The 23,374-nt window shown below is 41.8% G+C and overlaps 1 long non-coding RNA gene across 1 annotated transcript; it reads right to left on the bottom strand.

Annotated features, from left to right (window-relative positions):
* Nucleotides 1-18,507: 18,507 nt before the first annotated feature.
* On the bottom strand, nucleotides 18,508-19,965 carry LOC140592583 (uncharacterized). Its single transcript, XR_011992925.1, has 2 exons — nucleotides 19,726-19,965; nucleotides 18,508-18,897 (listed from the first exon to the last, which is right to left on the bottom strand). It is a non-coding gene; the product is annotated as an uncharacterized lncRNA (long non-coding RNA).
* Between the last annotated feature and the right edge of the window lie 3,409 nt (nucleotides 19,966-23,374).

The following is a 23,374-nucleotide window of genomic DNA, read 5'->3' as shown; positions in this document are numbered from 1 at the left end:
TATGATCTATAAGACTTACTCGATGGGGGTGCATGAAATCTACAGACTGGAAAAAGTAACTTGTCATGCTAAATATGTTTTTGGAGAAAGGTAGACTGATGTTGTTGCATGCTATTGATTAAAAAAAGTCTGAGAAAAAGTGAATGTTGAGATGTTTTGGAGTATGATTATGTATGTTGCTGCTGCTTTCACAGAATATTGTTTGTGCTTCCACTGCACATGTCAACCTCAGCTGACCCTTGGATGTTCATAGGTTTTTCGACTTTTCAAAATTGTCAAAAAGGTAATACGGTTCTGAACTGTAGAAACATGAATTTCGCCGCATATTTAAACAATATGCTGCGCATGCATGACAATCCTCCTCTGGGTTCTATTATATATTGTATCCAGAATCCATGCCACTACTTCTATAATAAATTGTATGACAGGCAGCCGTCTCATGCTTCAATCCATGGAGTCATCCACCATCAATGACTTCTCTGTAAATCCCCCGCTGACCAGTTTATCAATCTGGGTTGCCATTTCTAGGGTTTGCGAGCCGTCATCTGTAAGTGAGTATATAAACAAAATCAGTGTTTGTAACATTTAAACAGTAAAAACACCTAAGGAATAGTCTTAGTCTTGGAAGGACAACCCAAATGCAGGCTGAGAGAGATTCAAACCCCTCTTAGGGGAGTTTATTGGGGAAAACAGGCAGGACAGCTCACATGGACAGTGAACAATGACTGAACAGGGAGCAGAAGACTAGGAGACACTTTTATACATGATTAACAGAAGAGTGAACATGGGGCAGCTGTGGCTGGTTAACCCCTTGGGGTCGGCGGTCCCGCCGGCGGGATCTGACAGAAATTTCGCAAAACCGTTTAAATAACTCCGCGAGTTTTTGTCATATACACATTTTAAAAATACTCTCAGAAACCTTGGACGGTCTACTTTTCAAATATATATAGGTAGGAACTAAATATATTTTTACAGCTTCGTGATACGAATTGAAAGAAAAAGAGTGACTGACTTAACCCTTAGGAGTCGGCGGACCCGCCGGCGGGGACACTTGCATTTTTTTCTGGTAACCGTGAAAAGAACTTAAAATGCGTCGTCATGTTTGATCATACACGTAAGTGTAGTACATCATTTTAATCTGTAAATGGTCTACTTTTATTCATGTATACTCACAATATCCACGAAACATTGTGCTTTTGTAAAATAAAGAAAATAAACAGGGTGCGCTTTCAGCTGTCTCAGTCTCCGCGAAAATCTTTTTGAAACACGTCACTAAAATGAACTGAAACTCCGTGAATACTGCACAGACATGAGAAATATATCTATAGAAAGCTTAAAGTGTCTACTTTTAAATAAAGCAATTTAAATTAAAAATAAATATTTTCAGTTTATGTAATTCATGTGAAACCAAGGAGAGGCACAGAATTTCTGTCGCACTTCATTATCTGCTAATGACCCGAGGCAGGGCACGCCCACAGCCATTCACACGGAAAACAGTCCGGGCAGCATGCGTATAAGGCCACGCCCCTGGCTTAAAAACACATACAGTCTAATGGTGCGTTCGTTTTTCTCTCGGATCTCGGAAATTCTGAGTTGAGTGACATTATGGTGCGTTCGACTATTTCTCTCCAAGTCGGAACTCGGATGAAAACGTCACGAAACGTCAAGAAAAACGTCGCTTCCCGTCGGAAACAAGCCTCTTTTATGACGTTGAAGTCGGACAAGATTTGCCCCAAGAGCCTGTCAGCCAATCAAAAAAAAAGAAAGGGTGTACACAATAGCCAATCAGAAAATAGTACTATTGTATCTGGGTAAAATACAACACAACAACCAATGGAAAGGCATCCTGTGGAATGTCACTCTTGCCTGTCTTCAAAACTTGACAGCCCTGGGGTAAGTTATTAAGTCTTATATAACTCTTATTTTGATAATATTCAACTAATATTAGTAAATATTTTCCTCACTTCAGCTAGCTTTTGTCAGCTTATGTGAAACATTGGCTTTCAATGCCATTTAGGTTAGTGTAGCATGTAGATAACTCTGCTAACATGCTGCCTTATGTAGCAAACATGTTGTTTCCTGGTGGCTAAGATAATGCCTTATGGAGTTTACAGATGTTTGTAAATGTTCTAATGTATTTCACCTCGTTTTGGATAGCTTTAGATTATGGTTGCTAACATATATTTGGCTCCGTTTTGATTAGCCTATAATACTGCTATCGGTAATGTTATTTAGCACAAACATTTCGGGTGTAAATGTTTGAGATGCTAACATTTTTTTATTTATTTGTTTTTAGGAATGTGTCTGCATCACCCTTGCCTTCACCAGCACCTCACATCGGGACATGCATGCTAAATAAACCACAAACCAAGAAATATGTTTCTGTCCTCAAATTATTTTCTTGTAGCACTTTCCTCTGTCCCATACCTGACTGAAAGGGGTAATTATACAGCTCATTATGCAGGTCTTTGTCTTCTCTGGTGTGAACTACAGCATTATTCATGAGCATTCCCACCTCCTCGCATATGGCCTTTCTAAACAAAAAGTGTCTTAGAAATTTTAAATTAATGTATTGTTTTCTGTAAATGAGTGAGTGAGATGATTGTCACATCATTTTAAAGTAAAACCTCTACACTACAAGATCCAGGTCACAAAAGTCTTGTACACAAATGTCATGAATGTGTTTTGTGGTCTAATTTCAGTGACTTATTTTTTTGTTGTTTTCAATAATCACACATAACTGTTTTTTTCTCCAATATAAAGACTTGTACATACATACTGCTCATATATTATTTTAACCCAGTTTCTGCTGAATACAATGTTATCAGACTTTAGACATTTAAATGTTTATAAGTAACTGAAAAATGCACAAATGTCAGGACATGTCAGAATCTCTTCAGGGCTCCAAAACACCTTCAGACTCCTAAGGGTTAAGCGTCTGCGTCTCGAAGCGGCTCTGATCGCCCACCCACTTGCAAATCGTGCTATTCGCATGATAATAACATGATAATCCGACAGTTAGTATTGGGTAAATATGCGAATACGCCCATTTTGACCGAAATAAACAAGAGCACATGTCTGGGTAGTGTTTACACTGATCGGCTACAATATAGCACACGGATACGTCTCTGCCGCTGAAGCTTTGCGCCAGTGTTGCCACTTTCAGCAGCGATGCTCATAACTGCGTTCATGGCTCAGTGGGCTAAGCCTGTGTGCCTGCAATCACGTGGTTGCCGATTCAAACGCAGCGTATTTAGAACGTGAATAGCGATCTTCCGCTGAGAGCGGTCCTAAACACTCGCGATACAAGTAAAACAAAGAAAGGTGACACGATTTGCTTTTTTTCCTATTTAACCTAACTTTAAAAACTTTAATACTTCTGACAATGGAAGTTTTGAAAAGAAGACAGATAACGGATTTAGTCAGTGTTTTTTTCATGATTTTACATAATGATTTCAGCGAGATATAAACTGAAATACACGAGAAAGATATGCGGTCGACGATGCCCTCGTTCCCAGAGCGTTAATAAAAGTCACTGCATCATATTTATCGCTTTCTATATTTATATAGTAACAGTTTTTCATTTTTCATTCCATCTACCAATAAACTGTGAAAGGGATTTTATTGTTGCTACTTTTCTTGCATTTCAAACTGCCTTTCCAAAGTGATGGGTGTGGGGTGCAGTGACATTCCAGACTGATGGGCCATTGACAGCATGCAAACTACTACAGGTGTGAGGACACCTATCTCATCAATATTCATTTTGAAGGCCACTGACTTTGAGAAAAAGAGTGTCACTCTAAAGTACTAACACTTTAGTAATCAAACTACATAAAATTTCAGAATGTCACTTTCACCTATGTGTAGCCAACCCCTGTGTCTATAAGCTTCAGAGTTCAAAAGTCTTACCTAGAAATGTCTATAATGTGATTTTTTACAATTTCTCAGCATGTCTGAAAATAGGTTTTTGAAAACTATATGTTTAAAGTTGATTTTAACAAAAAATAGAATAATAACATTCTAAGAGGTCTCAGATTATTGGTGCTGAGTTTGTGCTAAATAAAAGCAAATGTAACACTTTGGGATAAATGTTTTTTAGATAGGTGAAATATTTTAAAATGTCAAGGCATGTCAGACTACCTCGAAAGTGGAAAAGAGGCCTCAGGCCCCAGGGGGTTAAGGGCCCAGGGGACTTTCGGAAGAAAGATCCAAAATGACTAGGACGGAAGCACAAATCACGCAGGACCCCACAACCCTCACCTGAACCCACACCAGACAATGCCTACAAACTCCCTCAGAGGTCAGCCCCAAATGACACTCAACAGTCATCGGCCTTCCCTACCAGAGATATTGGAACAACTGAAGAAGTCCCACCTCAATTAGAAAGTGCTACTGACTCATGCCCAGTAAGAGCACCTGATGTTGCCGTCACCAACACAGAGCTTGATCAAGGGGATGAGCCCCCGCCGGTGCCCGGCAGCACTGTCCTGGTTGTGTGCCTTGACTCAGAGCACCAATCCGACTGTGGCGACGCCTCACCAATTCCTGGCCAGGCCCCTGTGCCACAGCTTCTGGGTGACCTGATGGAAAGGGGGGTAGCCAAGAAATTCTACCTCTCCATCACCCTGGAAGATGTTCTCACCCTCGAGGCCCTCATCGACACTGCAGCAGACATCACCCTCATGTCAGCCAGTCTCTTCTACCAGGTGCAGCACCTAGCCGCCCAGAAGAACAAAACCCTCCAGCCGAGGAAATGCTCTTTGGACGTGCAGGCATATTCACCAGTGGGCACCAGGATGGATCACATTGTCCCCCTCGATTTGTCCATCGGCCCCATGAATGTAATGCACCCTGTATACATTTCCCAACTTGAGTCCATTCCATTCCTCATTGGGAAAGATTTGCTGAACCGGTTCGAGCCATTGTTAGACTTCCAACGTCTGAAAATTTGGGCTCAAGTTAGAGAACCGCTGCCACTGTGGACACCTGACACAGCCACATGGGAATGTCAAACCCTGGCTGTCTCCTCAGACCTCACTCCACACCATGGAGAGAACGCAGCTGGAGATCAGTGTCTTGACGCAAGAGACCCATACCAGCATCATGACTCCTTCCTGTGCAGACAGGACCCTACCTGTCTGTCAAAACAAACTGCCACGTGTTATGACATTTCGTTACGTTAAGTCTGTGGATCCTATTTTGCTTTGTAATGGTATTAGTAATCTTAATGTTAACAGTTCTTCTTCTACTGATGAATTGGTTTCCTTTTATAATAATGGTCTTCACACTCTTTTAGATACCCTAGCTCCTATAAAAACCCGGACTGTTTATTTTACTCATTCTGCTCCATGGTTCACATCAGAGCTCCGACAAATGAAATCAAAAGGTCGTCGTTTGGAACGTCTTCACAAGAAAACGGGGCTTGTTGTTCATAAGGATATGTACAAGGACCATATTATCAAATATAAGGATTCTATTTCTATTGCAAAATCCAATTATTATACTAGTTTAATTATGGCTGGTGAAGGGAACACCAGAGCTTTGTTTTCTTTAATAAACTCTACTTTACGACCACCGGATATGTTCCCCCCGCATTTTTATTCCACTGAGAGTTGTAATTCCTTAATGCAGTTTTTTCTAGACAAAATAGGCAAGATTAATCAACAACTGATTACTAACACTCCTCTGAATTTGACCTCACTGCCATTATTAACTCCTGTTTCTCATTCTCTTTCACATTTTAATCTTCCTTCCGTTATAGAAATATCCAACCTAATCCTAAAATTAAAGTCAACTACTTGTCAGCTTGACCCTCTCCCTACTACATTGGTGAAGGCCTGTCTACCTTCTCTGTCTCCTTTACTTACTTTCATTACTCACTCCTCTCTCACCACTGGTACTGTTCCTACATTGCTTAAATCAGCTATTATAACTCCAGTACTTAAGAAACCTGGTTCAGACCCCACTGATTTTCATAACCTCCGTCCCATTTCTAATTTACCCTTTCTTGCAAAAATTCTTGAAAAAATAGTTGCGCTTCAGGTTCACACTCATTTGGCTAATAATAACCTTTACGAGAAATTTCAATCAGGTTTCCGTTCTTTGCATAGTACCGAAACTGCTCTGGTTAAAATATCTAATGATCTTCTTATGGCAGCTGATACTGGACTATTAACTATTCTTACTTTTCTAGATTTAAGTGCAGCATTTGACACCATCTCTCATGATATCTTACTTCAAAGACTAGCGTCTATCGGTATTACCGATACATCATTTAATTGGTTTAAATCTTACCTCCCTGATCGTACTCAGTACATTCAGATGGGATCTTTTAAATCCAGGTCTTGTTCAGTCACTACAGGGGTTCCTCAGGGTTCTGTCCTGGGGCCCCTTTTGTTTATTATATACTTGCTTCCTCTTGGTAATATTTTCCGCAAATTTAATATTAACTTTCATTGCTATGCCAACGACACCCAACTATACCTTTCTTCTAAGCCTACCTCTACCCTTCCCCCAACCACCCTCTCTGATCGTTTACATGAGATTAAATCTTGGTCCACCTCAAATTTTCTTAAATTAAACAGTGATAAAACAGGTTCTCCTCATTGGTACTAAATCTTCATTAAGCAAAGTAGACAGTTGTTTCATTAATATTGATAATTCCATTGTTTCTCCCTCCCCTCTGGTTAAGAGCCTGGGTGTCATCTTGGATGGCACGTTGTCTTACACAGCTCATATAAATAATGTTACTCGTTCTGCTTATTTTCACCTCCGTAATATAAATCATCTACGCCCGTCTCTTTCACCAAATTCAACTGCCATACTTGTTCACACACTGGTCACAACACTCATTGATTATTGTAATTCTCTTCTATTTGGTTTGCCTTTAAAATCCCTACACAAACTTCAATTGGTCCAGAATTCAGCTGCCAGGATCATTACTAGAACTCCTTCTACAACTCATATTACTCCTGTTCTACAGGAACTTCACTGGCTTCCCATTACATATCGCATTCAGTTTAAAATTCTGCTCCTGACATTTAAGGCTATCCATGACCTTGCTCCATCTTATTTGTCGGATCTTATTCAAATCAATCGACCATCTCGTTCCCTCAGATCCTCATCATCTCTCCATCTTACAGTTCCACATACTCGTCTGACTACAATGGGTGGTAGAGCTTTTAGTTATTCTGCAGCCTATCTGTGGAATACGCTTCCACCGGACATTCGCAGGATTAATTCCATTAGCATGTTTAAATCACGTTTAAAAACTCACTTGTTTAAGGTGGCATATACAATTTAATCTTTATTTTATATTTTTGTGCATTTTATGGGTAATTTTGTGTATTTATATTTTACTATGTTTTTTTTTTTTTTATTTATGTATTTGTGATTTGTTGTGTTAAGTGACCTTGAGTGTTTTGAAAGGCGCTGAAAATAAAATGTATTATTATTATTTATTTTTTTACCCTGGGATCCTTCTGCCCCAAGATCGGGAAAGGCATGTGGCCCCAAGGCATGGAAGTCACAGATGTGGTCATGACCATGGAGGTAGAAGAGTCACCAGTGACAAAAGAGACTGTATGTCACGTGGAGCTTTCTTGACGACCAACACCTGACAATCCATGCCATAACTGCCCAGCCTGACGCAGTACAGGCACCCAGCTGCCACAGCTATTCTCAGGAGGGACCAGCAGCACCCAACATTGTGGACACGCCCACACCAATGGAACCGTCGCAACACCACTACTTTGATGAAAATGTCTGTCAAGACATGATCACCATTTATGTAGATGGGTGCTCATTCAAACATCAGGGGACCCTGAAAGCTGGAGCTGGCATTCTGTGGCTCAATGACGACCCTGTCCCACCACAACAGCTCAAGCTTGGTCCTCACACATCACAGTATGCAGAGCTGGCAGCAATCCCTGGAGATGGCCTCCGGACGTGAAGTAAAGGACCTGCTGATCTGCAAAGACTTCAGCTATGCATGTCTCAGCTTCATGTGCCATCTCCCTCACTGGACACAGAATGGCTTCAAGACATCAGGGAACAAGCCAGTCAAACACCAAGACCTCCTGCACACGTGCGATGCTCTGATTACCGCACGAAACACGCAGATCTATTGGAAGAAGGTTTGTGGTCATTCCAGACTCCCAGGACTGGACAAGACATACAATGACCACACGGATGCACTCGCCAAAGCAGGACCACTGCACGGTGACTCGTGGGAGTTTTGTCCCCTCCCACCCACCCATGCTGTCCAGGTCGTCACCCGCAGCCACAGCCGAGCACCTACCTTGATGCCAGAGGCCTCACTGCTGAAACTTTCCCTTCAGGTCTCCAACTCTGACATCATCTCTCTCCAGCCCACTGATGCAGTGCGCAACAAGGTCTGCGATCACCTCCGCGACCTCTGTGCTAACTCGATCTCCACAACTGATCAGGCATCCCTTCCTGACCTCCATCACCTGATCATGGCTTTACCCATTCTTCATCTTGCCGAGGGCTTACCTCTTGATGTCCCTGATGCCCACACTTCACCACAGCTCGTGGTCCCTCAGGCACAAAGGGGGGTCATGCTACTGTACGCCCACAACGCACCCTGTGCAGGACACCGCAAGGCCAAAACAACTAACGAGGCACTCAATACGAAGCCAGCAGCTTGGAATGAACCACATTCCAACCAAAAGAAGGACAACTTTTCTAGCTGAAATGTCCTCCAAAACCCCAACAAGAAAGACCAAAGAGAAAGGGGAGGAAAGATGGTCACAGATAGGGTAGACTAAGGTGGTGGGCTTGACTACTGATATCTGGGTGACCTTTTCATTATTTTTTTTTTGTTTATCTGTTTCTTTGTTTTGATAACTTTTCATTTTATTTGGTTGTTGTTTTTGGTAAGGACCTGGGGTGGCTCACGCGTGCCCAGGAAATTACTGAAGAGGATCCGGTTTTGCAATTTTCTTTGTCCTGTTTGTTTCTTTGCAATTGTTCTCTGGCCGAGAATTGTTGCCCACTATTTCTTTCTCCTGTTCCCTTTTGCACCGGTGTGCACAACATTCAGAGTCTCGACTCACCCCCTCACTTCTAATCTGGTCCTTATTTTCTATCCCCTATTACTAGGATGATGCTGCCCCCACTATTAGCATTACTCTGCCTAGGAGGCTGAGGCTCCAGACTGACACGGCATTCCCTGGGCCTCCGCCTGGCACCGTCTTCCGGGGACAGCCCGGTCTCGTGATTACCAACTGTTGTACCCACACAGAAAGAGTATTTGTCTGACGACGTCAACCGAGCCCATTACCTGCACAAGAGACCCCACACTAGTGGGACAGGTGTCCGATGGACCCAGGATGCCCTGCATCATGCTGCCGCTGACACTACCCACAGGTTGGAGCAGTAACCCAACGACCGTGACCCAAGCTGAGTCCAATCGACGGCCCAAGAGGCTCCTGAGCACCCTGCTGGGAGCTGCAGCAGCCGTTGGCACCCTGTTCGACATAGGATTCACCACTCCTCTCGGTCCCAGAAGCCAGGCGCTAGCCCCTGCGCCTCCTCCCTGTCCATCCTGTCACTATGCCACCCAGTGTGCCAAACAATGGGATGTCAACAATGCCTCGTTGCATGGTAGTGATCCTGTTTCAACTTCCGTCGCCTGAATGATGGCAATGCCATCATCAGCCGAAAGGGGGGATATGTAGGATCACACATGCACATATCACAGGGCCTAAATTCCAGGTGGCCTGAGACAAGGCCGAGCCTGGTACGAGAGACACCAAAGGGGGGTTACTCACATAAACACACACACACAGATAACAAGGGAGCCCAGCACTCCAACTTTTATTGCCCAAAGATTTAGGGACCTACAGACAAGCAGAGTGGATCTAATGGACAGGGGTCCCTCGACTTGGCACACAACCCCCTCCCCATACATTCTGCCTTACATATCATTCACCCAACAGACGGACACCCTAAAGGAAGTTTCATTTAAGTTTGGCTTTTGTATACCGTGTATATTGATTTACTCACGACTACTAGTCTCAATATACAGATAGGTTATGTTTGTATGTGTCCTTAGACAATCTTAGTGTTTTGTGTGCCACCCTTATAACCATGTTCACGGAGTATCACCTATTTTACCCCTTTGCACTTGAACACATATAAATTTAAATAAATAGATTGGTATAGCTACCATTGTGTATATGTTCTCATGGAATACCAGAAGAATCTGGAAAACTAGTGTAACCAATGTGTCCTAACTTTTAGAGAGTCTTCTGTGTTAAAAACCCCCCTTCTCTTCCAAAATTCCTTTGATGTCCTTATCTGATCTTGGTGGACCTCACCAAGTTTCTTTGTTTCTACCATGCTATGTTAAAAGAACTGAATTAAGGTGTATTTTATCCATTCTGGAGAAGATGAATTGGCATAAGCCACACCAAACAAAATATGTTGTTTCCAGATGTGCAACTTATATTGATATTACCACAAACTAACGGCCACGCCTATCTATGGATAAGATGTGCTGTTTGTAATATGAATATTTAATGTAATATCCGCACAAAGTGTAACATCTGTTGAGGTGCAACCCAAAACACCTGTATCCTATGCTGATGTGAATCAGTCACATAGATACAATAATTAATTGTTTAATCAATTAATGCAGATGGTATGAGGTATGTACCTGTGAAGCTGGTATGGCATGTTTGGTATCAAACTGATTGTTAATCACCCCTGATTCCTAATCTGGTCAGTGATTACCATAAAAGTGGATGTATCAAAAGTTATAACAGCTTAATGAAAATCATCAGTAAAGGGAGAATCAGTCAGACCATAAATCCCAAAAGGACTGATACAGACCCCCTTCCGAAAGTCCGCCAAATGGATGGCCAGCCATTGGGCCAGGAGTTGAATTCCTGGTCATCCCTATTCATGAACTTTAGACCATAAAAATCGAGCACCTCAGAACAAAGGGGCGCAGAGAATAACCATCAGCCCGAAGGAGAACATCAGCCCGGGAGGAGAGAAGCCGACAAGAAGCCCTCCAGTGAAGGCCTAGCTGAACAGAGAACAGCACCCAAGACAAAGCTTCACCAGGAGAGAGAATCTAAAGGGACTCCACTCCACTGCTCCAAATGCCGCGCCTTCCAGAGTGCCATCAGCTCAGCAGCTCTGCCATCAACTGCCAAGACCCCCCCCCCCCCACTCTTCAACCAAGTAAACCAACTTCCTTTCATTCTAACAACTTAAGCTGTTCTGTTAACCTGCTATAAGACTTTAGGGTCGTGTTTCCACAAACTGTGCTTGCTTTGCAGAACAGTATTTCCTATTTAAGGTTGCTCATTTAAATCCGGTCATTGCATTTTCATAATTACATCATTTGTTTTATTCCGTTATTTCGTGTTTGTTGTTTGTGTTAGGTGTAATGTCTGTCTTATGTTAGTTGTAGTGTTAGCTAGGAATAAATGCATGTCTTTTACACAACTTCAGCCTCCGTCATTGAGTACTCACACTAAGTTCCTGCCTCTGTGCGATCTTGCTACACGCTCTGAACCTCAAACTCGCCTGAAACATCGCGAGACTCTCTCTCATCGGCCGTGAGGGGGGCTTAATAATCAGCATTAAATAATTAATTAAACTTTAATTAATTCAAACATATTGGTGGAGATATTAAAATTTACCTGAGCTAATAATTCCTACACAGCTAAAGTTTTTTATACCTTTAAACATTAACAAAAACAATTAATGTCTTCAGTAGCTGAACCCCATTCCCCACTGCGACCATGCATTAGCTGTCTGGCATATCAAAACAAGTGAAACAATGGTAGACTGTATAATTTCACCTTAAAAACATACTGGCTACGCTTTTACTGACATAAAATAGCGCATTTGCTTAAAATAACAAAACAAAGCTATTGTTTTTACCATTTAAAAACGCAATAACCTCTTTCATCTCTAGCTAGAATAGATTGGCGAGCCCCAGAGTATGGTTAAAATTACACTGCTAAAAGTTTTATTATCCTTAAAATGCATTTAAACCAGTACATTAATAAACATCTGTAATGTATTCTTTTAAAGTCTAATGACCCCCATTTTGCTGGCATGTACTGTACCGTATATGCTATGGCTACGGGCGGCCATGTTTCGCGTCCCCCCGAAAACATCGCTCACGACATAATGGAGGGCTTGCGGCCATTCGTCGCCTGACATGTCTGAACATGTTGGCTGTGTTTTTACTGCCATAAAATAGCACATTTGTTTAAAATGACACGTTAACAAACAACTATTTTAAATTTTTTGCCATTTAAAACCGCCAGACCCTCTTTCGTCTCTAGCTAGAAAAGATCGATGCGCCCAGAGCACCGTTACAAGCACACTGATAAATGCTGTTACCCTTAAAATGCATTTAAAATGATTCGTTAATAAACACCTGTAATGTATTTTATTCTTTTAAAGATTATTGACCCCGCTTTGGTGCCATATGGTTTTACTTTGTAGGTCGTAGGACAGGCTATCAGTATGGTACATCTGTCAAGCGATTAATTCTAAATGCAGCTTACTAGTTCCTATTAAATGTAATTAAATAATAAAGTCCACCTTCTTTTAAATAATAAAAAACAACATCCTAAATTCTTGACCTGGTTGGTGACCTGGGGCTATAAGAAAAACACACTTCTGTTGCTATAGTCCGCACGTGTGTGGGTTAATATGCTTGAATTCTTTATTAATTATCATTGGTCAAATGCTTTATAACACATTTTATACTTATTTTAAAATAAGAATTCTACCAAAGTTTTTAAAATGCTTTTGATGTATGTTGATACATGCCGTTCACTAGCTTCTACAGCAATTAAATACAACAGGGTTTGTTCGGGCGACCCCCCACGCACCGCCCGACCGAGTCAGTGGGATGAGTCCTGTACACTCTGGTATTTCTGTCTGGTTTTTCACGATAAGTTGCGTGAACGCCTGAGTTAGTGTGCTTTGGGTCTGCATACACGTCGTTCTCCTGACAAATAATTACGCCTGACCTGAAGTTAAACTCTAATGCCCTGATAACAAAATACAACTAAATACATCTTTTAAGTTATTTATTCCTTTTGATTAGCCATCCATTGATGAAATTAGCTAAATGTTACTAAACAGCTGGGAGTTGTCGTGTTAGAGCCCGATTTAAATTAGAAATAGATTATTTTATACTATTTACAAATAAGTCAGATTAACAAATATAGTTAATGTGCATTCTGTCAGGATGGGTGCGTTCTTCTCGCAATCCAGGGGTGTCGCAGTTTATGGCATTCCGGCAAATGGACAATAGCTTGGGAACGGGGGTCCAGCAAATGGACAATAGCCTTGGGAACCAGTCTATCTCGAGCCAGTTGTCAACAGGTGTGCGGCCTCCCGCTGTTTCACTGCCCCTGCTGTGAACCCCTTTAACAAAAAAGAACAGTAGACAACCCCACCTAGCGGTACAGTACAGAGGGAGCCACGTCAAATAGCCGCCTGGAGCGTGACGGGTCCATGGCAGAACCATGCAAGGTCAATGCACGATCCGTGCACGGAATGTGATCCCCCGCGATGACGCAGTAAACGAAGCCCCGCCCCATAAACGCCCCATGCGCTTTCTAAAAAGATGGTTGCAATGCTGTATAATCCCGCCAGGTGGAGCATTGACTGGCACAGTTAACTGCACTGTATCTTTAATATACAGTACAGTACAGGCAGTTCTTTTATTGCAAACATAGTTTCATAGATAGAGAACGTGGTAAAAAAACAACAACAAACTGATTAATAAAACAGATTTGTTAAATCACTCAATACACAACCCATGATGATTATGCTATTTATTATTAAATAATGAATTAATGAAACTACAGTAGTTAGTGGAGTATTTTTCAAGACATGCTTAATGATCCTTAAAGACACGGTAACGTCTGTAATTTATCTACAGTATACCGATCATTGTAGGTACGGAATACAAATGCGGGCTATGTACACTATTTTACAATACGGTGTATTTTACCTAGTTCCATTTAGTATACTGATAAATACTATTTTGCTGCAAAGTTATGCTCAAAATGTAACTTCTGCTTGGGTTTGTTTTCGTTATATTTTTGATGATGTTTTCGCTGATGTTTTTTTTTTTACTTATAGTCAAAAATTGGCATTACAAAGGTAATTAATCTGTCTCTTCTGCCACATCTATTCACAGTTGTGATAAGTGATTAATGCCCCATCAGATTTTTTGATGGGGGAGCATTATGCATGGTGAAATGACAAAAGAAATACTGATCTGTATGGGCAGACATTTGTTCCAGATTGCATGCGCCATTAACACTAGAATCCCTGAAAGCTCCGAAAATTTTTGGAGCCTCTGGTGGAGCCCCCCCCCCCCCCAACTGCCCACACAAGCTGGCCGCATTAGCGCCAATATATATTAGGGCGCAAACAAAAAAGACTTACGCATGTGTGTTCATATGTCTCCATATCACATTCATTCGGTTATATTTCTAGTTATACAGTAAATATAGATACAGTTTATGTCTGCAACAATCTGCGTCACCTTATTCAGTTGTAAAGACAAGACGGCGGTCCAAATATATTACGGCGCAAACAAAAAAGACTTTTGTGTGCGTGTGTTTGTTTCCGTATGTCATTCATTCGTTTATATAATGATAATAAATATCAATACAGTTTATGTCTGTGGGGAGTGAGGGGGGGGGGCTCTTTGTGCGGAGAGCTTGATTTTTTCAGGGATGCTAGTGTTAACACTGGCATTCCTGAGGTCTACGAAATTTTTCGGAACCTTTGGTGGACCACCCCTCACTCCCCACACAATATTTATAATTAGAATTATAATCGAATGAATGTGATATGGAGACACATGAACACACATGCGAAAGTAAGTTTTTTGCGGCGTAATGTATTTGGTTGATGGGAAACTGAAATCGCAATTGCCGAATCACGAGAGATGGGGTTGAATTGTATTTCAAATTAAGATATTCCTTAGACCACACTGTTAGAAAAACGTCTCTGTGCTGACTCGAGGTTGAAACCGTGAAACTCGCTTCATTTACAAAACAATAAGTGTTGATCGGCGCTGACGAGGCTGCGAGCAGCTTGTGTGGGGAGTGAGAGGTGGGGGCTCCTTGTGAGGGAGCTTGATTTTTTCAGGGATGCTAGTGTTAAACATGGTTTATTTGTCCAAGGTTGCTAGAGCCTGATTTACTCCTACCAATATAAATTATTTCAATTAAACCCATTTGTCTCAATCACAAATTAAGCCAACGCTGTATGAAAAATGAAGTTTTATTAAAAAAATATAGCTACACTGAAATGAAATGAAAACAATGAAAATGAAAACAAACATCAAGTCCTAGTATAGCCAGCCCGTGACTGTTCAGGGTCAACTTTACGTGGACTTCTCAGTCGTTCGTTGATCTTATTTCTGATCCGGAACCAGTGGTCCGCTGTGAGATCCGGAAATCTCCGCATGACAGTCTCCTGCACCTTGTCTTTTAAATTGTTGGGCAATTTGGCTTTGCCGTTTGTCCCACCCCAGTTTACCTGCTTTGCCCAACTCTGGTAGGCTTCAAATGGGCATAGCGCCAAAAACACACTGGCCGCATATATATCTGGGCGACGCTCTCCTCGCTGGAGACACTCTTTATAAAATGTCTCCTCCCTTTCAGCAGTCAGAGGCCTGAGAGGCACATCTGGAAGCTGCGTGCCTTTCTTCAGGTTAAGGCTGAGATGGCGGGCTGGGGTGGAGGTTAAAAACGATGGTGACATGCTCAGTTCAGCGTTGCCCTGGTCAGAGTCCGGAGACCCAAATAGGCGACGTCCACAAGAGGAGTGTGGGGAGGGAGAGGTGAGCTGCCGCCGCATTGGAGGAATGGAGGTTCTGTCTTTTTCCAGCTGTTCCAGTCTCTGGGTCACATCCTCCAGCTGCGTCTTTAGGGCCGCACACCCCTCACACGGTCCCACTACCTCGGGTTGGGCCAGCCGTCGTTCGATTTTTGCCAGTCGACTTCGGAGGTCCCCGATCTCAGCAACTAGTGGATTCTTTGGTGATCCCAAGTAAACTAGCGGCGACGACAGAACGCTAGCCTGCAAAAAAAGATATTATTTAATTATGCTATTCAAAAATATTTAATATTTTCTGAATTATATTTTATACATTATGAAACCACAGCATAATACTGTACACAATATTAGAGCTTAACATATCTGAACTCACACCCATTATATATTTCATAATGTATTTTAATATACTGTAATATGCAGTACATTAATTCAACTTACCGCTCTCTTTTTCACCATTCTTACTTTTCCTCTCGTGGTGGGAGTTGCAGGTGTCCTCTGCTTTACCTTTTTGGTTGCTGAGGACGGCATCTGTGTCCAGAGAAACATGAATCAGTCACACATTATGACACCAAAGCATAATACTGTACACAATATTAGGGTTTACGGTAACATACAGTATCTCAACTCACACCCAAAAAAAGGGAACAACTTGCTTACCATAGCTGAAACACGTTGTGGTCTCTGTGTCTTGTAGAATGTCGCCGCTTCCATTCTTGTCAGAATTATGGAGTCGATGTAATTCTCTCAAAAAACTTGAGCGCTATTTATTTGTTACCTGGATTGCGATACTGACCAAATACAGCAGAATCCAATTGGTTAGCAACCTGTAAATATTTTAGCCAACCAGAATGAGATGCGCCCATTTGTGCGCTATTAAATTTTGCGCAGATCAACCACTGCGATTATTCACCTTTTGAACGACTGTATTGTGTTGTGAAGATGCCGCACATCACTCAACTGTGCTCACAACAAATTCGACAAATGCGGGCCTGTGGAAAATCAGCACAGCAGATACAGCAGCATTTTGCAGGATTGGGGATTAAGGTTTCGCTTCGTGTTGTGCGATATCACTACAAGGAGAGACATCCTCGACGTTCTTATCCAAAGAAACTACACCAGTAAGTAATAAAAAGAATGAGCAAATACTGAACAAGTGTGTGATACTGTTATTCATAGAACAAGTTATGTTTGTTTTTGTCTAATGGTTATCTCTGATTTCTGTAGCAATATCCTGAAGGCTATTGACGACATGACCCTGGCTAATGATGAGATGACCGCCCGGCAAGTGCAGCAGAAAGTTTTCAAAGACTTCGGCGTTCATCTGAGTATCACCAGTGTTCGCCGAGCTCGTAGAAAACTTGGGTGGACGTTTGGAATGACTCGTTTCACCCCAATGATGAGAGACCGCAGTAAGGAGGCACGGCTAAACCAAGCTCTTCAGTGGATGGAGTCGGGGGAGATATGGGGTGATGTGTTGTTTACAGACGAAACAACAGTAGCTCTGGAGCACTATGCCCGACAGAGTTTCCGAAAAAAGGGACATTTGGCTTGCAAACCACGGCCTAAACATCCATTGAAGGTCCATGTCTGGGGAATGATTTCAAGATATGGAGCAGGGCCTATTGTAATTTTTGAAGGAATTATGGACAGACAGTTTTTTGAAGATTCCATAATCAAAGCAGCTGCAGGACCATATATAAGAAAATATTTTGGACCGCATCATCGCTTCTTCCAGGATAACGATCCAAAGCACACTGCTGCTGCATCATGCATTGCGGCAGAGGGAATCAACTGGGTGAAGACTCTGCCAGAATCACCGGATTTGAACCCTATCGAGCTTGTCTGGCACTCGATGAAAGACTTCATCCGAAAGGAGGCAAAGCCGGGTACAAAAGAAGAGCTCATTCATGCCATTGAGGCTTTTTGGGAGACAAAAGTCACACAAGACTTCTGCAGTACATTAATCACCGGACTTCATAATGTACTGAGAATGATAGTGAAAAACAATGGGGGGCACAGTGGAAAATGAACTGATGAAGAAATGTAATCCCTACCAGCGCACATACTGTACTGTACACTATAGCTATGTTTGTAAACATGGCTTATTAAAGATGCACTGTTTTGTGGACATGGCAGTTTTGTAATGGTCAGCAAAATAAACACTGTCTACACTGTTTGCGCCGTAATATATTTGGCTGACGGTGGGAAAACTGAAATCGCAATTGCCGAATCATGAGAAATGGGGATTGAACTGTATTTCAAATTACTGTACGATATATTACAACCTGTATTTCATGATTCCTCAGACCACACTCTTAGAAAAACGTCTTTGTGCTCACTCGAGGTTGAAACCGTGAAACTCGCTTCATTTGCAAAACAATAAGTGTTGATCGGCGCTGAGGAGGCTGCGAGCAGCTTGTGTGGGGAGTGAGGGGGGAGGGGGGGGGGTTCCTTGTGAGGAGAGCTTGATTTTTTCAGGGATGCTAGTGTTAAACATGGTTCCCAAATTTGGCGTTTATAACGATTCAGACAGACTGAATTTAAGAATGTCTCCCATTTTCTGCCCATTGAAGTAGTTGGTTCAAGTAAATGTTTTTTTTTTCCAATACCCCAACAAAATCCCCAACAATTAAAACACGCAAACATGACTTAAAAATTTATTCTTCCAAAAATAGTCAGAGTTAAAACAGTAATTTGTCTAAAACATACAATACAGTACATGTTGCATTTTGCTTAAAGGTCATTAAAATACCCGGATAACACCATCTGCTGATTAGTCTCTATCTGGTTCTTTTATACTAAAATATTATTTTTAAAAAAACTATCAAAGATGCAACAGTTTAAGTCTTTGTTTCCGCCAAACTGTCAGACGTTTTGCAATTCTATGTTCAGAATATAGATCTGACCAAACATCATTCTAGATCTGTTGCACTGTGACGTCATTCCAGCTCCCTCAACAGCTTGTTCAGGCTCCTCCAGTAGCTCCAAAAGGCCAGCCGTCACCCGTCTGACCCAAGCCTCCATAGCGGAGCTCTGCTTAAAGAGAACAGGAGAATTTAGTGAAGAAAAAGATACTGTAAATACGCTTTACAGAATATCTAGTTAAGATAAAAAAAGAAAATATACTAATAAACCTATGTAACACAGAGTGTGTAAAATACTGTTTTGGGAAATCTGGAATGTAAATAAACTGCCTGCGCTAATGTTAACCATTGAACTTTGTTAACAGTAGCCACTGACTGTTTGTATTATCGTCTGCATTAAAATAACTGAGAATTTACTTAATGCGCTTTTTATACAAATAAGTTAAGCGATATAACATTCATACTGTATATGAGCAGTATATACACTGTACTGTACAGTATGCGTTGCAAAACTACCATGCAAAAAATGGGAAAAATATAAACCTGGTTATGAGCGTTTAGCTCGCTAGCTCCTGTACAGCTATCCTTATCTTCTGTCCCTCATGAACTACATCACATTATATTCCAGTCACAGAAATAACCTGCAGATTAACTCTTACCCAAAGAATAAATAAATGCATTTTCAGAGAGCACAAACACATTTACTGTATGTTTCTCGAGTAGTGCAGTTTTTGTAATAGGGACATTAATAGTATTTTTGAAGCTTTAGCGTCTTTTTGAGGAAAAGAGGAGTGACATTGTATTGTTAGTTTGTGACACTGACAGTAAGCTGTAATGTTAACTCCAGACTTGGTAAACAGATCATTAAGTTATCTAAAGTCACATCTGACCGCTGCTGTTGCTGCCAGTGATTTTCGAAACGGCCAATAAAAAACTAAACTGGGAAGTAACCTGTGAACTACCCCAAACAAATTTTATAAAATAAAACACCACTTACCGCGAATAGTCCATTAAGCCGCGATCTTCATTTCTGTAGTGCAGTTTGATAGCGTCAGTTCGGCGGGGGTGGGTGGTTAAAATCACGTGATTGCAACTCAGCGCAGCTAGATTGCTGGCTTGTGTTAACATGTTCTTGAGAACGAAGCTCCATCTAGTGGTGGCACCAGGTAAATGAATAAATAGGCGTGTTTACTGTGAAATCTTGACACGCCTATCTGGCTTGAGAGGGAGGGGGGACTACGCCGTCCATGGGGCAGCCGTACGCCATTCGCACGCCATTCACACGGCCGCGGCTATTTGACGTGGCTCCCTCTGTATGTGCTGAGACCGTACCACACCCATGCTTCTAAATTTATGCTAAAAACACATAGATTCATTCCCTAAAACTTATCGTCTAGGCTGTTCACATACATTGTATTAAACATTGTATTAAAAACAGCACGTTCATGTTAAAGAGAATTATTTCTAGTTTAAAACTTTAGTGGCAAGACAGTTTTAATACTTTTTGTTATCGCGATTTTGAAATACGTGTCTGCGTGAGTGCGCTTGCACAAGCTTCAGATCCCCTAGGTCGTCATTTCACCCACATTGTTCATACGGAGCGCATGCACATGGCCGAGCTACAGCTTCACGTTCGGTGAAATACTTTTTCTATTTTTGTCAGGGATCCCGGCAGCTCGGGCACGAGAACAAGGCATAGTGCAGGCACAGAAAGGGCGGACGACCCACTTGTGGCTCCAAGAACAGAAGGGGTTTATTAAATAAGACAGAAAAACTACAAACACAAAACCAAAAGGACCACGGGGGGTCAAAACTAAAGGGAATAAACTAAGATTAAATCACAAAAACCGAATACACATCAAACACTGAAAATAGCAGAACCATAAAAGAACAACACACATAGACAATCATAGACAATGAACCACCGGGGAACTGAACAGAAGCAGGAACTAAAATACTAAGGGGTAACGAGACTAACACAGGACAGGTGAGACTAATTAACAAAGACCAGGGAAACAGGGCACAGGTGAAACAAATAAACTCAAAGGAACTAAAAAACAGGGAAACTAAGAACTAACCAAGGAAACATAAACCAACACTAGGGAACTAAACAGGTAAAGACACAAGCATGGGCAAATGGAACAAAACCAAAACCAACTACAAAATCAGACAAGGATTTACGAAACTCAAATGAAACACTAGGGAGCAAAATACAAAAACAGAGGAGGTGGGATTCGAACACAGGACAGAAGGGTACACAAACAACCACATGCTCAACACATTGAGCCACATGACCAAACAGGCAACAGAGAATGGGATGACCAGCAACACCTGCTGGTCAAACGGGGAAGGGACACGGAAGGACCACAGCAGGGGCTGACCCTGACAATTTTACATTGAAATAAAACTGTTAAACTGATTACGGCTTTTTCTCGTTTTTAAAAACTTGGGCTAAAATATTTGTGCTTGTTTCGCTCGGGTATGCCTCTACTTAAATATGGTGTCTCTAGTTAAAAGTTTGGGACTTGTGTCGTTTGCTTAAAATACGGTGTTTCGCTCGGGCATGTCTCTACTTGTTTAAAAGTTAAATTCTTTAAACATTTCGGTTAAATATAATGAGCTTACATGCATTTTCTTTTAAAATACAATGTGTATGCGCTAGCTTACATTCAGTCTACTACACGCTTTATTATTCCTTAAAACGTAATTAATAAATGTAACCATTGTTTTAATACAAGCTTTAAATTACTAATTTAAATTTTAGCTAGGTTGTGGGGGAACGGGGGTGGGTGGCTGGCCCTGTCAATCATCGTTGGGGTAGGGGTATGCAGCTGGACCTGTCAATCATTGGTGATGACGTCATAGAAGGGGGGAGCTTTAAGCTCCTCCCATTGTACCACATAACCTCTCTTCTGATCCTCCTGTGTGCCACGCCCCCCTCATTTACCTCGTCTGGAATCCTGGTGTTCCCAGCTGGGTCTAGTTGTTGTTCATTAGTCCTGTATAGTTAAATTTGTCTGCATTCGAGTGTTTCCCTGTCCAGTCATTAACATTATGTTGTTATTGTATGGTCCTGCTTCTTTCTGCTTCAATTAAACACCTCATTCTCCCGATTTTTGGAGTCCTGTTCCTGTTTCCCCAGTTCAAGCCCTGCAGTACATAACAAAATCTTGCCTAGGCCATAAAATTGGTCATGGTCAGCACTGCCGGTTGGCTACTACTCAGGCTGACACACAGTCCAGTCCCACCCTCTGGAAATGGCCATCTATCTGTTGCAGCCAGGTGTTACGTGAGTATTCCTTGGCCTGGTCCAGCTGCTTCGGTCCTCAGTAATGAGGATCCTCAGAGCTGGACCACCCTCAAGGTATCAGACCACGTGGCCATAGTACCGTAACTGACACTCCCTTACAATGCAAGTAATGTGCCTCATTTGGGACTCCCTGTGTAACCGCTCATTCGACAGATAGTCAAAACAAACAGCGGGCCCTATTTTGCACCAACAGAAAGTGCGACGTGAAGTGGTTTTGCTAGTTTCATACCAGCACATTCCTCATTTTCATGCCTTGCACACACGTCGTCAAAACAGCAAATTATTTTTCGCCCCTTTCCCGCTCTTAGGAGTGGTGTTTTGTAAATGAGGGATGGTTGGGTGCGTGGTTGACGCTTTGCTATTTTAAGGCAGAGAAATGACAAACAAAAACCAGGTGATGGATGTCTATAGAACATAAGTGAGGACAAATAAAAGGATGCTGAACTGCATGTTCCAATGCCAACAAAGGAGTGTATACCAGTAGCAGCATGGGAAAGGAGGGATGAGCTGGTTTAAGAGCTTAATCGTCTGTAGCCTGATAAAAAATCTAAATTGTGAGATGTAGAAAAATATCCCTATTGCCTGTTATTTAAGCACCTTAAAAACTGTAGGTTGTTTTGTTTGAACAAAGATTGCAATTTATTTATATTTTGCGAACAGCAGACCCAAAGTTAAATAAAAAAAACTCAAAGCATAATTAAGTCCCTGTTCCCAGCCACTGTGCTACTTCAGCAGTGAGCTCTTGCTGTCCCTGTCCTCTGACATCATTATACCGTTTTTGGCACTGAGTGAATGATCTGGTGATGCCAGAAAACGACGACACACTCACTGCTACCTCATCACATGCCTGCTTCACCTCAAAAGGCTTAGGTGGAACTGTGGTGGTCCCGTAGATGATATGCTCACACCATTTCACTTTGTGCACAAGCACATCCGTTTCCTTGGGGAAAACTGATCTTGTTTGGTAAACATGCTGTTAATATAGCAAACCACCCTAGCTCATGCGCTGCTGCCTTTTAAAGGTCATGTAACATGTCATTCTGCTTGGTTCATTGCATGTTACACCCAAGTCACATCTGAATAATTAAGAGAGAGTTAGGACAACCTTCTTGCACCTTGCACTGGCGCTAAGTCTGGTTTTTCTGCCGTCAAAATAGCAAAATGAATTTGGACATGCCAATAAGTGTTAGTTGTGCCTTGTGCTTTACACTTTGCATTAGATCATCAAAAGAGTGCCCAGTGTTTTTATTAAGTATTTTGTAGCAGTTTATGAATACTCAGAATGTCAAAATGGATATAGCACAGAGAGGGACAGAGGGAGAGAGCAAGCTGCAGA

This window comes from Paramormyrops kingsleyae, chromosome 1 (assembly GCF_048594095.1).
Source record: "Paramormyrops kingsleyae isolate MSU_618 chromosome 1, PKINGS_0.4, whole genome shotgun sequence".
In the NCBI taxonomy this organism is placed as follows: Eukaryota; Metazoa; Chordata; class Actinopteri; order Osteoglossiformes; family Mormyridae; genus Paramormyrops; species Paramormyrops kingsleyae.
This window is presented reverse-complemented; position numbering and strand designations above follow the sequence as displayed.